This window comes from Crinia signifera, chromosome 12 (assembly GCF_055691185.1).
Source record: "Crinia signifera chromosome 12, ASM5569118v1, whole genome shotgun sequence".
NCBI lineage: Eukaryota > Metazoa > Chordata > Amphibia > Anura > Myobatrachidae > Crinia > Crinia signifera.
In genome coordinates, this window is record NC_139228.1 from 40,397,506 (window position 1) to 40,410,987 (window position 13,482).

At 47.8% G+C, this 13,482-nt stretch overlaps 1 long non-coding RNA gene across 3 annotated transcripts in view; it reads right to left on the bottom strand.

Moving 5' to 3' along the window:
• Positions 1-1,615: 1,615 nt before the first annotated feature.
• LOC146049805 (uncharacterized) overlaps positions 1,616-13,482 on the bottom strand; it is a 54,191-nt gene continuing 42,324 nt past the window's right edge. For all 3 annotated transcript variants that reach the window (XR_014466207.1, XR_014466208.1, XR_014466206.1), the window contains 2 exons: positions 8,311-8,411; positions 1,616-1,670 (listed from right to left, as the gene is read on the bottom strand). This is a non-coding gene — a long non-coding RNA (uncharacterized LOC146049805). The remainder of the gene's footprint in view (positions 1,671-8,310; positions 8,412-13,482) is intronic.

Genomic DNA, 13,482 nt, shown 5'->3' on the forward strand with positions numbered 1-13,482 from the left:
GCTGCTGAGCATATGCTGTACTTACTGTAGCAGTCACATAAAGCTGTTCAGCGTCTGCTGTACTTACTGTAGCAGTCACATGAAGCTGCTCAGCATGTGATGTGCTTACTGTAGCAGTCACATAAAGCTGCTCAGTGTGTACTGTACTTACTGTAGCAGTCACATAAAGTTGCTTAGCGTGTCCTGTACTTACTGTAGCAGTCACATAAAGCTGCTCAGCGTGTCCTGTACTTACTGTAGCAGTCACATAAAGAGATAGCAAGAAGGGAAAAAACAACTGAAAATGTGAACTATTAAATAACTCAGTAATATGTATATTGTCACCGGAAGATTGGGTGTAAATGTAACTCATCCGCGGCAAACTGCTCACTTCCATATGGTAATGCGGGAGTATCCTGTGTACACTAACAATCCACACGTGAAAGTCTATCCCGCCCACTGCAGTCATCATTAGTATCTGGGCTTGGCCCCACTTCGCACTGGGTACAGAAGATACTTCTGAAGCAGGCATCCGGTTTCCGTCTGAAAGCTACTATGAAGGAAGAAGCCGGCATACGCATCCACAGTACGGAGCAGTTCCGGGCATCGCATGGTGCCACCCAGGCACTACCCAGAATCTATAATACAGACAGTGTGTCCCGTAATTGTAAGAGTTTACACACGTCATCCAACGTGGGTCAAGGCCGTAACAAACATGTAACAAGAGTGTAATGTGATTACAAGAACATATGGTTACAAACAGCGTCCCTTTACCTCGTACAAGAGAAGTTTCTGTAATACATATGCAAACTTTATGCAATCATTGTCCTGACTGGCTGATTATCAGAGGATCCGGCCAATGAGTGCATAGTGGGTAGCTGCAACCAATCGGCCTGTCGGGCAAGAGACAATTTCCAACATTCCAAAATGACCGCCCATCCTTTCACCAGTTCTGTCACAGGGGAGGCACGGGGAAATGCTCTCTCTACAGGGAAGGAACCCGGATCATGTGGCCATACACTACTATCTCATAGCGTATATCTGCTGGTTTCAGGCGGTCCGATAAAGGGTCTGCTGGTCTGACAGACATTGCATAGTGTATGCCCAGCATAAGACGGGTATGGGTCATAGGGTCAACAGGTCGACACAAGCATTAGGTCGACAATAGGGAAGTGAACAGGGAGAAGGTCCTAATGCAAGCATGTCCAAACTATGGCCCTCCAGCTGTTGTGTCCCATCATGCCTTGCCTCAGTTTTGCTTTTAGGGAATGTTAAACTATTGCAAGGCATGCTGGGATGTGTAGTTTCACAACAGCTGGAGGGCCATAGTTTGGACATGCCTGTCCTAATGAATGAACCATTCTCTGTAGAGTAATAAAGACCTGGTAATATTACAGTCCCACACTCGCTGTCCCTTCCCAGTGATATCTGGGCCTCTTCGCAGTCCGTGGCTCTGTGAGAAAGGGACAGCAAGTGTGTAGTATAAGGAGGACAGTAACTTCTCTTTATTGCAGTTGATATTTGGGCCGAATAGTAACACTTGGCTCAAACAAAACGTCTACACAAGTACCTACCTCGGGAGGTTTGGAACAGATGCGGACATCACCACAGCAGAAGGGGAGGAAGGTGTTAAGGACTGCGGAGATTCTGGGGCTCTTGGAACCCTTCCCATCCGGTACCGGATGCCCATACTGTTCATCAAGGAGACATACACAAACACATGAGTATATAACTATATTAGTAACACTGACTAATGTGGTAGCTCAACATCCTAAATAAAAATGGGATATTTTTGCCCTGAGGTAACGTACTCATGGGCCTAATATGTTCCTCTGTAATGCAACCAAGCACATAATGGACACATTAAATACAGTCATTGATCTTTATTGGATATACATCTTGATTACCAATGGCATTTCAGGATAAAGGAAAGAGTAAAATCACTGAATGTTTTATGAACATCGCTTGGCTATGTCTGGTATATCAGCCACATGCACGTTCCCCAGTTTCAGCTAACCAATGTGTACCCAGCATAATATCACTAGTGTTCCTTCTAAGCTTATTTTACAGGGTGCTGCACCCTGCCCGTTTTTAAAACCTCAAAATGCTCCCTGCCCTTTTTGTGTGTGGCACTGTGCGCCCTTACGCTGCCCCCCACCGCGCTGACATGCCACTGAGAACTTCGGTGTGTGCCATCATGTGTAATGGGTATTACGGTGTGTGCCATAATGTGTAAGAAGCATTATGGTGTGTGGTGTAATGTGTAAGAGGCATTACAGTGTGTGTGCCATAATGTGTGTTGTCATTATGACATAATATGTAATGGACATAGCTCAGTATGACAATGTGTAATGGGTATTAGGGTGTGTGGTTTTATGTGTAATGGGCATTATGGTGTGTGGTATAATGTGTAATTGGTATTACGGTGTGTGGTATAATGTGTAATGGGCATTGTGGTGTTTGGTATAATGTGTAAGAAGCATTACAGTGTATGCCATAATGTGTAGTTGTCATTATGACAGAAAATGGAATGGGTATAGCACAGTATGACAATGTGTAATGGTTATTACGGTGTGTGGTATAATGTGTAATGGGCATTATGGTGTGTGGTATAATGTGTAATGGGTATTACGTTGTGTGGTATAAAGTGTAGTTGTCATTATTACAGAATATGTAATGGACATAGCTCAGTATGACAATGGGTAATGGACATTATCGTGTGTGGTATAATGAGTAATGGGCATTATGGTGTTGTGGTATAATGTTTAATGGGCATTATGGTGTGTGTGGTATAATGTGTAATGGGTATTACAGTGTGTGGTATAATGTGTTGTCATTGCGACAGAATATGTAATGGCCATAGCAGAGTATGACAATGTGTAATGGGCATAATTCTTATAATTTTTTCTGTTTCTGATATAAATTTCTAGTATAAAATGTGCTCTTTCAATTGAAAAAAGTGCTGAGCCTGGTGGTCAGCGCCCTGCCCTATAAAAATCAGAGTGTGGGGAATTGCCAGCAGCCACTTTACGGTATACGGTCATATTGTCGACATCACTTAGGTCAACAGTCAATAGGTCGACAACATTGGGTCGACAGGTGGCAAGGTCGACAGGTGTCTAGGCCGACATCAGTGAAGGTCGACAGGTGTCAATGTCGACATGGGACAATGTCGACATGGGTTTAGGTCGACGCAGTGTTAGGTCAACATGGGTTAGGTCGACATGTTTTTTACTGGTTTTTGAGCCGACATGTGCCGACAGGCGGTATTTCATGCCCTACCATGCACTAGGGCGTGGTGGGAGAATAAAATAGTGTGCCGAGCGCAGCGTGGCACCGTACCGAAGCATTGCGAGCGATGCGAGGAGCTTTCGGTTGACTTCCAACTGTGTCCATGTTGACTGTGTCGACATTCGGGTAAAAAAAAAACAGTAAAAAAAAACCATGTCGACCTTCTGACCTGTCAACCTAAACCCGTGTTGACATTGACACCTGTCGACCTTCACCCATGTCGACCTAGACACCAGTCGACCTTGCCACCTGTCGACCCAACGGTGTCGACCTAATGACTGTCGACCTAAGTGGTGTTGACAATACGATCCACACTCCCACTTTACGGTGGGGCCAATGCAGACCCGTTCGGTCTGATCCAAATTTGGATCCTTTACGATGATGGGGGTCTGTGCATGCACTGCATATACACAGCGGGGGTATGGCCAGCAGTCACAGTAATGTATACAGAGAGGGGTATGGCCAGCAGTCACAGTAATGTATACACAGAGGGGTATGGCCAGCAGTCACAGTAACGTATACACAGTGGGGGTATAGCCAGCAGTCACAGTAACGTATACACAGAGGGGTATGGCCAGCAGTCACAGTAACGTATACACAGTGGGGGTATATCCAGCAGTCACAGTAACGTATACACAGTGGGGGTATATCCAGCAGTCACAGTAACGTATACACAGTGGGGTATATCCAGCAGTCACAGTAACGTATACACAGTGGGGGTATAGCCAGCAGTCACAGTAACGTATTCACAGTGGGGGTATAGCCAGCAGTCACACTAACGTATACACAGAGGGGTATGGCCAGCAGTCAAAGTAACGTATACACAGTGGGGGTATAGCCAGCAGTCACAGTAACGTATACACAGAGGGGTATGGCCAGCAGTCAAAGTAACGTATACACAGTGGGGGTGTAGCCAGCAGTCCCAGTAACGTATACACAGTGGGGGTATAGCCAGCAGTCACAGTAACGTATACACAGAGGGGTATGGCCAGCAGTCACAGTAACGTATACACAGTGGGGGTAGAGCCAGCAGTCACAGTAACGTATACACAGTGGGGGTATAGCCAGCAGTCACAGTAACGTATACACAGAGGGGTATGGCCAGCAGTCACAGTAATGTATACACAGTGGGGGTATAGCCAGCAGTCACAGTAACGTATACACAGTGGAGTATGGCCAGTAGTCACAGTATGCACAGGTGTCCAGCAGGAAAAAAAACAATTACAGCAGAGAGCACAGCGGAGCATGCAGAGCGCAGGCTTCCATCCAATATAATGGCGCAGAGCCGCGGTCGCACCGCATTCTGTGGGATGCAATTCTCTGGAGAATCCAAGGCCGGGAAGATGGCACTCATTTCGGGATCTTAGTCTGGCGGAAACGCCCATTGTTCGGAGCATCTCTTTTATTTGATATGTTTATTTGGTCCCATCACACACAATGGTGGCCCCCACCGTAATGCCCATCACACATGATAACCCACACTGTAATGCCCATCACACACAATGGTTGCCCCCACAGTAATGCCCATCACACAAGATGGCCCCCACCGTAATGCCTATCACACATGATGGTCCCCACTGTAATGCCCATCAGACACGATGACCCACACTGTAATGCCCATCACACACGATGACCCACACCGTAATGTCTTTCACACATGATGGCCCACACTGTAATGCCCATCACACACGATGACCCACACTGTTATGCCCATCACACATGATGGCCTCCACCGTAATGCCCATCACACATGATGGTGGCCCACACTGTAAAGCCCATCACACATGATGACCCACACTGTAATGCCCATCGCACATGATGGCCCACACTGTAATGCCCATCACACACGATGACCCACACTGTAATGCCTATCGCACATGATGACCCACACTGTAATGCCCATCACACATGATGACCCACACTGTAATGCCCATCGCACATGATGACCCACACTGTAATGCCCATCACACATGATGGTCCCCACTGTAATACCCATCACACACGATGACCCACACTGTAATGCCTATCGCACATGACAACCCAGACTGTAATGCCTATCGCACATGACAACCCAGACTGTAATGCCTATCGCACATGATGACCCACACTGTAATGCCCATCACACATGATGACCCACACTGTAATGCCCATCGTACACGATGACCCACACCTCAACAGCGACTACATATGATGGCACATAAGAGCCTCTTACCTACATGCTCATTGCCAGGGGTTTCTTACTCAATGCCAAAGGTTTCATGCATGGTTGCCAATAAGGTTTCATGCTCGTTGCCCAGGTATTATATCCTCGTTACCCAGAATGGGAAAAGCAACCCCAGCAAGCCCTCCTGTCTGTGGAGGCTTAGCCGGCGGGAAGAGCTGACTGACAGCCACTGCTAGCAGAGAGCAGCTTAGCGTTCTGCCAGTGCAGTGGGGCGGGGGGGCTGGCTGCACTTTAAAGAGCTGGCATGCCGCTCTCTTCTCAGGACTTCAGCAGTGGTAACAGCATGGGGGGGCGGTGGCTGCACCTGTAACAACAGACACACCGCTTTCAGCAGAGAGTTCATCAGCATTTCAGTGCACGCAGGGGGGCTGATGAGAACGCTTGCAACGGGATGTCAGTGCACCAGGGGGGCAGTGGAAGGCGCAAAGTCGCACACACAAAAAGGGCAGGAACACTCATTTCTGTGTCCTACGGATGACAGGAGGAGGGTGACATGGTCAGATGTATCCACCTTCACCGCGGGTCTCAACAAGAGGACTAGCGCAGGTGTTCACCCAACTTGAATAACTGCAGCTCTTAAGGCCCCCATCTGTCAGGGTGGGGAATCGCTTGTGGTACCCCGTCAACTCACCCGGCAGCTGCTACGTTCAGTTCACAATTATTTCTACCCATGCATGTTGCCCCTTCTTTATATGGGATGCGGTCATTTGGTCTACTGCATTATGGTCGACAGTCATTAGGTCGAATCCATTAGGTCGACATGCTAAAAGGTCGACGTGACTCTAGGTCGACATGGGAAAAGGTCGACATGATTCTAGTTCGAAAGGTCATTAGTTCGACAGGTCATTAGTTCGACAAGGTCATTAGTTCGACATTGTCTATGTCGACATTCACAAGGTCGACATGGAGTTTTTCACTGTTTTTTGAGCCAACATGTGCCGACAGGCGGTATTTCATGCCCTACCATCCACTAGGGCGTGGTGGGAGAATAAAATAGTGTGCCGAGCGTAGCGAGGCACCGTGCCCGACGCATAGCGAGCGCAGCGAGCGATGCGAGGGGATGCAGTGCACTTTAAACTGTGTCCATGTCGACTGTGTTGACATTCAGGTAAAAAAACAGTGAAAAACCCCATGTCGACCTTGTAAATGTCGACATAGACAATGTCGAACTAATGACCTTGTCGAACTAATGACCTTTCGACCTAGAATCATGTCGACCTTTTCCCATGTCGACCTAGAATAATGTCGACCTTTTAGCATGTCGACCTAATGGATTCGACCTAATGACTTTCGACCATAATGCAATAGACCAAATGATCCCAACCCCTTTATATAAACACCTCTTTCTTCACTTTCATGAAAACTCTTCACTACTGTAAAACCGCAGCTCACCGTTACCAATTCTAAACAGTCTCTTGTTACAGTACATCTTCTGTTGTGACACCTGTCAGTATCACACTGACCCCAGGGGTTAATAAACTGCTTTATGTTCTACCCTGATACTAGTAAATCCCCTAAACTCCAATACTGCTCTAAAACAAACAGTCATATTTATTGTGGTTTTTATTACTGTTTTAATTCAGCTCATCCTGGAAAAGGATTTGTGGCACTGAAAAAACCTCTGCGAGTATTTATAACAGTGTCTTGAGAATAAAACATTAATCTGGTTTAGCAAAGGAAGAGTCAGGTTAATAGTTCTCAATTTATAGCGGCATAATAAAGAGGATATAAATAATTAGATGGGACATGTGGGTGTTAGCCGGATCCAGGTCTAGATTTCTAATCCATACAGGTGTATTCAATGCGGGCGGCAAGGGGTGTTTGTAGGGCGAGGGGTGTTTGTTTGGCGAAGATGGCTTTTCCAACCCCCCTCGCCGAACTCAATGCTTTGGAGAAATCCAGATCCCCTTAAACAGTGAGTTTCCCCACGAATGCAGTGAGACCGCTCCATTTTGTGGCAAGCCCCGCCGTTTTGATGGCCACACTCGCCGTTTCCACCTCGCCTCAGGGAACTGGCGAGGTGGAAACGGCGCGTGAAGGGGAGAGAGTTGAATAATCTGACGGCGAGCTATCGGCACTCAGGGCTGCCGACAGGGGGGTGCCCTGGGTACAGCTGTCCCGGGCCCAGGCCTCTGGAGGGGCCCGGGCAGCTGCCCAAAGCGGTGGCACACCACCTCCCCCTCCCGGCCCCCCAGCCAGGCATGCACAGTGCAGCCTGCAGAGCACCGAGCCTAGGACACAGAGGGGCTCAGCACTCTGCAGGCTGCACTTTGCAGAGTGCGCACTGCGCCCCGGACCTGACCTGAGTCTGACCGAAAGTGGAGGCTGAAGAAGCGATGCCGCGTGATGGTAAGTAATGGGGTAGGCAGGCTGCGCGGGGTTTTGTGTGTGCAGACGGACGGTAATGTAGGGCGCTGTGCCACTGTAGGTCAGTCCCGGGCCCCAACAATTCTAATGGCGGCCCTGTCGGCACTGCTTAATGTATAGCTCGCTGTCAGGGGCTCGCTGCCCGCATTGAATACACCCCATAAAGTCAGCAGTGAGGGTTTAACATCAAATTGTGGTGATATTGGGCAAGATGTACTAAGCCTTGAAAAGCTATAAAATGGAGAGTACTAAACAACCAGCCAATTAGCTCCTACATGTCATTTTTCTAACCCAGCCTGTGACATGTCAGGTAGGAGCTGATTGGATGGTGGTTTATCACTCCCCATTTTATCAAACTTAGTACATCTGGCCCATTGATATATTTTTTACATAGGAAAAAGTCATTGCATTTGTGTTTAGATAAAATAATGACACACCAACAAACTTACCCTTCCTTTACCACCGATAAGCTGATCTCTCATCTAAGCGGGACAATTATTGGGACCAACTACCAGATGTGCACCACAGATCTTTAATGTGTCTGATTTTCCTGAAAGAAGATAATATTTTTACATATCTTAAAAGGTGTCATTTGTAGTTAGAACTAATACTGTAATAAAGAGGCAGAAAATCTCAAATAGGACAATGTCCTGATGGAAATGTTTGTATACATATACACACACACACACACGATCCGGGACTGCTCTTACGTCAGGCCTGAGGGCACAAGCAGGCAGACTGAAGCAAGGACGCACAAGCTAGGTGCTTGTAGGCAGGTAGTAAGATGACGGGGGAAGATGCGGCGCATCGCCTCCATCTTCTCTTCTCTCCTCCGCGGCCACTCCCAGAATGCCATGCGGTGCTCATTGAATACATACAGATCATATACATGCAATGGAGAAGCTGTCCTTACCCAGTCTGACAGGCTCAGGGGAGATCCCCCCCTGTCCAGGCTGCAGTCCTGCCGGGAACGCTTACATCAGCCACCTCCTGGGCATTGCAACCTTACTCCACGCAGCCAGCAGCACTAGCACAGTGGTGGTCATGCGAGGCGACCTCCCTCCGCTCTCTCCCTACGACTGGCAATGAACAGCTGCCTTTGCATGAAAGATTTTCCACGCTTAACAGTTAAGTGTCTGTAGACCCCAGCCACCCTCTAGTCCTGCTGGCAGCCTCTGCTGCTCAGGGGCGGGCTGGGCCGGGGGGCAGGATGCCATATGCCCCCCGGGCAACTCTGCCATCTAGTGTACAAGGCCAGTTGGCCACCTCTTTTGTAAGAAGTACCCTGGTGGTCCAGCGGTTTCTGTACCTGCGGCTGCGATCGGACGGTCACCGGAGGCACAACCCACTATGCAGGGCTATGTACACAGTGTAGAAAGGCTGCCAATGCGCGGCCGTATCACAGACTGCTAGTAGTAACTGTGGATCTTCAGGGCTACGGAAGCCCTATAGGTCCCTAGTTATTACCAAGCTGTGTGATATGGCCGCGCATAGGCAGCCTTACACATTGTGTGGACGGAGACTGTCTCAGCCTGTGCTCAGCTCTGTGAGTGTGTGTCGGACTCGGAGCTGGGCTGACACTCAGCCTGTCCAAGCAAGGACAGCAGCATGCAGCACCGACTGTAAGGTTCCCCCTTCTAATTAAGGCCCCCAGCTCAGTCAGCTTCCTGCCCGGGCTCTGCAGTAGCCCCGCCCCCAACTCTCTTCCTGTGTCTTCTACTAATCTCCTCCGCACAGGATGGAGAAGGCTGGACCTGTGATCAACTGCACATCATAATAAAAAGGTAGTCCCTGGACCCTGATCCCTGGTCTTTCTGTACCTTTCCCCTGCTGTAGTTTCAATATATCCCCTGTGGTCTCTCCCACTATCTCGCTCTTCCCTGCTGTCCCTCTCACTAACTCCCCTGTGGTCTCTCTCACTCTCTCCATCTACTCTGCTGTCTCCTTCATTATCTCTCCTGCTGTCTCTCTCACTAACTCCCCTGTGCTGTCTATTTAACTGTATCCCTAATGGTCTCTTTCACAAACTCTCCTGCGGTCTCTCTTCCTCTCCCCTTCTGTCTCTTTTACTATATCCACAGCTGTCTCTTTTGCTATCTCCCCTGCTGTCTTAATCTCTCCCTCTCCCCTGCTGTCTCTTTCACTCTTTCCCCATGGTCTATCTCTCTATCTTTCACCCTATGCTCTTTCTCTCTATTTCTCTCCCCTCGTTCTCACGCTATCTCCCCCTCCCCATATGCTATATCTCTCCAGTGCTCTCTCTCTTGCTGTAGCATTCTCCACTGAGCACTCTCTCACTACATCACTCTTCCCTGCGTGCTCTCTTGCTCTCCCTTGCACTCTCTTTTGCTATCTCCCCCTCCACTGTGCTCCCTCACGCTATCTCTTTCCCCATTGCACTCTCTCTCGCTATCTATTTCTCTCCCACATGTGCTTTTCCCTTTTGGGCGGGCTCCTCCCACAGCGCTGCTGTGAGAGGGATTTGAAATGGATCCATCACAGGAAGCCCTGTGGCTGCCTGGGTCTCCAGGGGGACGTCCAGGCAATGTCGGGGATCGCAAAAGGCAACTCTTATCAGGAGAGCTGCCCTTTGTGCTGCTTATCACATATGTCAGTACATATGCGATGGGCAGCAGTATGTACCACCACTGCTTGGTGCATTCTGCCCTCTATCGCACCAGGGCCACTCTCTTATGTTTCCCCCCAGGCCAAGAGTTGCCAGCCAGCACCTGCTGCTGCTGGTAGAAGCATGGTGCACAGCCAGGACTGCAAGGGGATCATGGTGATAGTCACAGGCCTGAGACCCTGATGTCAGATGTATGCAATGCATTAACCATTCAGCTGACTGAGCCTCTGTCTTCTATTGTTACCAGTGCTATTGTTATGCTATGATTGGTAGCAAAACAAACAAACAAAAATTCCAAAAGATTCCGTATCATTGATACATTGGGGGAAATATACTAAGAATACGAATGCAAAAAGTTGCATTCGTATTCTTAATACGAATTAATACGACAGCATACCTCGTATGCTTTGTCCTGTTCCGGAGGGGGATTTACAAAGCAGTCAAATACAGTACGACTGCTTTGTAACCCTCCGATGGCGTATAAATTTGTATTAACGGCCGTATATACGGCCGCTAATACGAATTAGTGGAGGCAGTCTGCACGGATCAGTCAGATCCGTGCAGGCTGCAAGGTGTAAAAAAAGAAAGAAAAATAAATAAATAAAAAAACCCGGCATGGGGTCCCCCCACAGCCGAAACCAGCACCAGGCTGACAGAGCCGGGGCCGGTAATTAAAAATCAGGGAACCCGACAAATAGGGGTTCCCTGATTTTTAACAGTCAGGCTCCAGGTCCGGGGCTGGTTCCCAAAATACGGGGCACAAAATGACTAGGGGTCCCCCCGTATTTTAAGAACCAGCCCCAGGCTCAACCAGCCAGCAGGGTAATGCCACAGCCTGGGGGAGACTTTTTATACAAGTCCCCCCGGCCAAAGCATTAACCCTCTGACCAGTCAGCCTGGCCAGGGGCCCTGTGGGAGTGGGGACCCCCCCAATAAAGGGGTCCCCCCTCCAGGACTTACCTAACCAGGCTGAAGCGTGGTACTGTCCTCGATGCCCCTGGGCGGTGGGCATCGAGCTGATTGTGTGTAAAAAAATAGAATAAACTATTGTTTTTAACTGTGGAACTATGAGTCCCAGCAAGCCTACCCCGCAAGCTGGGACTTGGAGAACCACAAGTCCCAGCCTGTGGGGCATTAAAGGGCCCGCTGGGTCTTGTAGTTCCACAGTTAAAAAAATAGTAAAATAAACACACACTGACACATAAGAAAAATAAAACTTGAATACATACATTAATACATACATTACACACGGCGATTCCAGCAGCTCCCTGCATCGGACTGAGAGGCGCAGAGAGCTTTCATCCTCCGCGCCTCTCATCAGAATGATTCTATTGGCCGCCTAGCGGCCAATCAGAAGCCGCGCTAAGCAGCCAATAGAATCATTCTGATGAGAGGTGCGGAGGATGAAGGATCTCTGCGCCTCTCAGTCCGACGCGGGGAGCTCCAGGAAATGCTGGCAGCTTGAAGAAGCTGGAAGAAGCCCTGGACTACGGCGGATCAAGACTTCAGAGCTTCCATGGAGGACCTGCTGTATTTTCGTGGCTGTTTCACGGCAATTAGCAGCCGTATTATCAATACGGCTGCTTAGTAAATCAGGAACCACCATTCTTTTGAATGGTGATTCCTGTCGTATTCTATCGATGGTGTAATCATTCGTATTTGTAAATACAAATACGAATGTCCCATCATTAAGAATATGAAAATACGTTTTTTTTTGGCATAGTAAATGCCAAAAATACGTATACACCCCCAAAAATTGTAATTGCGTATGAATTTTTTTTTTAGTAAATTTCCCCCATTATTTCTATTTCTCCCCCTCTCCCTCCCTCCCCTCCCTTTCCTTCCTTCCCTTTCCCCAGCAACCATGCATGCTATGTGACTGTGTGTATATCACATCTGTTATATGTACCCTGCTCACAGACAAAAGGAGAAGAGCTGGGTGTTGTGTGTGCAGCCTGGTACTGCCGAGGAAGGATGTTCTCTGAGTGTCTGTCTGTCATGTATATAACAATAGCCAATATTTGGTGTGTTAATGAAGGACCGAGGCCTGCGCTGGATATGAAGCCTGCATTGCTGCATTCACGTGTTGTGTATTTGTTTACACATTTGTGTGGCTGCAGCTAGGTTTCTGCATTAGGACAAGGCGGTGTTAATGTGTAAACTGTGGTTTTTTTTTAGATTCTATTATGTCTCAATTTATTTAGATGTTTTTCTATATTTGTTATTTTTTTAAATTGTGTTGTTTTTTTCTCCCATAATATTGGTTTTATATTATTATTATTATTTATTTGCCTAGTGCCAGGGTCCCATATTATTTTATGGGGAAAAACGTTACACCTTTGCCAGGCGATATCTCAGGTTTCCAGGGGACTGGAGAAACGGTGCTGGGCTCGTTGGAAAGCCCTGGTCCCCAGCTATAAAATGAAATGATAGGAGGGGCACGTGCCCGGGTGCCCCCACTTGAATCCGCCAATGCAATTGCTACCGCCTTGTATCCATCCATCTAGTGTGACCAGTCCACTCTCCCACTGACGCTCTACGACTCCTGTTTACCTGGACTTACAATTTTTTCTGGGATATCTGCATTATTCCTATTTCCAGCAAAGGAGAATAACACGCTGAATAGGGAGGCCTGAGCCCTTGCAATTATAGGGCAACCAAGGACAGCTGGTGTCACCACCATTTGGACATATCCATTTCCAAAGATACAAAGGATGGTAATATCTAACAACCATATTTTTCAACCCATACCCATAAGATGGAGATCTCAATTCAATAGTACATATATCCCTGTGATATTTTATTACATTGCTCAATTTTTTATTTTTCATATTAATTTATCGTTATGTGCTAGATGTATATTAATTGTGATATTAATTATTAAATAATTACCTTTGAGAACCATCTTGTCTACATTATTGGGAACAGGTAGCGCTGACACACTTTTCTACTTTAATATTTTTGGGTCCGACAACCCAGTGCCAGCTGCTATTGA